The following is a 2,500-nucleotide window of genomic DNA, read 5'->3' on the forward strand; positions in this document are numbered from 1 at the left end:
CACAAACACACACAAGCGCGCTCGTACACATTTACAGATATAAAAACACATACATATACACATTGCATCTATTTTTTTTATATCTATATCTATCAATCTGTATTCATTCACATACAAATACATTCATCTATCTATCTGTCTGTTTCTCTCCCGTCTCGCTCTCTCTCTCTCTCTCTCTCTCTCTCTCTCTCTCTCTCTCTCTCTCTCTCTCTCTCTCTCTCTCTCTCTCTCTCTCTCTCTCTATCTCTTTCTCTGTCTCTACTCTCTCTCTCTCTCTCTCACTCACTCACTCACTCACTCACTCACTCACTCACTCTCTCTCTCTCTCTCAATCACTCACTCACTCACTCACTCTCTCTCACTCACTCTCACTCACTCACTCACTCCCTCTCTCTCTCTCTCTCTCTCTCTCTCTCCACTCTCTCTCTCTCTCTCTCACTCACTCACTCACTCACTCTCTCTCTCTCTCTCTCTCTCTCTCTCTCTCTCTCTCTCTCTCTCTCACTCACTCACTCACTCACTCACTCACTCACTCACTCACTCACTCACTCCCTCTCTCTCTCTCTCTCTCTCTCTCTCTCTCTCTCTCTCTCTCGTAATGATCAGCTCAACGAGACGATAATAACCTTTTCTTACACACATGATCTCTGTGTACGTGAAAACATAAAATCAGAGACAGGGTAGAAACCAAGAAACAACAACAAAGCGAGAGAGGGATTCAGTATAGTGGGAATCGGATTAAATTGCGTTACAGTGGATCGAATCTTATATCTTTTCAGTCGTGAATATATTGAGGTGATTAAGATTTGAATGATTGTTGATGTGATTGTTGATTTGATTGTTTCGATGAGTGATTGTTATGTTTTCATCTTTTTCGGGTTACAAGTTTTAGGGTTGTTGTTCGAAGAAGACGGGGAAGAAGAGAAGGAGGAGGAATAAGAGAAGGAATAAGAATGGTAATTATGCTAACAAGAAAAAAAAATAAAGGGGAGTTGATTTAGTCGAAGAGATAGGGGCGAGATATAGCACATGACACAAAGGTAAATAGTGTAGAGGTAGTAATTCGTGCAGTAGTATCAACATAGAAGCAGATATAGAACATAGATCAATATGATAATTGTGCCAAAGGATAAAACGAATACAGTTTATTTAAAAAAAGAAAAACAACAACACACAACCACACCCCATAAACGCAGAGCATCAAAGCCACGCCGTCTAACAGGGCGGATGCGTCCGTAGATTTTCCACAAATAATGGACTCGTGACGTCAGTGAATCAGGCAGCCTGAAATCGTAAAAGTCTTCGAGATTGCTTACTAAAAGCCATGGAATATTTCAATACAGTCCATGTGATAAAGTTAATGTTTTTCTTTGTTTAATTCACATAACAGAATAAAAAGCACATTTACTATATAAAGGTGTCCTGGTTTTTCAGATGCTGTCATGTGTGCGTGGTTATGTGTCTCTGATGATGATGATTCTGAATGATGCAATCATGATCACAATCAATATCATGACAATAATATTGATAATAACAACAATGATAATAATCAAATGACAACAACATCAACAATGATAATAATAATAACAATCATCACCATTAGTATAACACTATCATTGTGTCTACATCATACACTGTCGTGATTATTATCACCATACCTATCCTTTTCAATCACAATTTTCTTAGTCATTTAATACAATCATCATCACCTTCAGTATCATCACCAATCATCTCGTCATCACCAAAATTAGAAAGAAGAGAGAGGAAAATGATGAACTTGCCTCACAGCAACGCACGGCCTGTTGGCCTGATATTGCAGCCAAAGAGTTGATGATGAGCCTATCATTTTTTTAATGGCAAAGTCCGGAGGTTCATCGTATGTGAGATTGCCTTCTTTTTCTTTTTTTTTGCCGGAAAGAGGATCCATCTTGAAGTTGCCATATTGCCATGTTGCAGGGTGTCCCTTAGCTTTGGGATTTATGGTTTGACAACATGGCTGGATCGATATGACTTTTGGTCAGTGTCTTTTCTGTTGTGTATTTCATCTTTTTTTTTTTATCCAATTCGTCTTATCATTATTAAAAAAAAAAAAAAAATCTATCTTACTTTGTCTCTATGTTCTTACTTTTATTTTTTGCTACGTTTGTCTATTTGTCTGTCCCTCTCTCCTCTCTGTCTATCTGTCTCTCTCTTAAATCTCATCTCTCTTTCTCTCCCTCTTCCCCTCTTTAGCCATTCCCCTTCTAACCCTCTCTCTCTCCCTCATTCCCCTTCTAGCCCTCTCTCTCTCTCCCTCATAACCCTTCTAGTCCTCCCTCTCTCTCACTCTTCCCCTCTTCAGCCATTCCCCTTCTAGTCCTCTCTCTCTCTCCCTCATTCCCCTTCTAGCTCTCTCTCTCGCCCTCATTCTCCTCCTAGCCCTCTCTCTCTCTCTCTCTCTCATTCCCCTCCAAGCCCTCTCTCTCTCTCCCTCTTCCCCTCTTCAGCAATCCCCTATTCG

This window comes from Penaeus japonicus, unplaced genomic scaffold (assembly GCF_977035675.1).
Source record: "Penaeus japonicus unplaced genomic scaffold, GWHDUDI00000001_assembly GWHDUDI00000027, whole genome shotgun sequence".
Taxonomy (NCBI): Eukaryota; Metazoa; Arthropoda; class Malacostraca; order Decapoda; family Penaeidae; genus Penaeus; species Penaeus japonicus.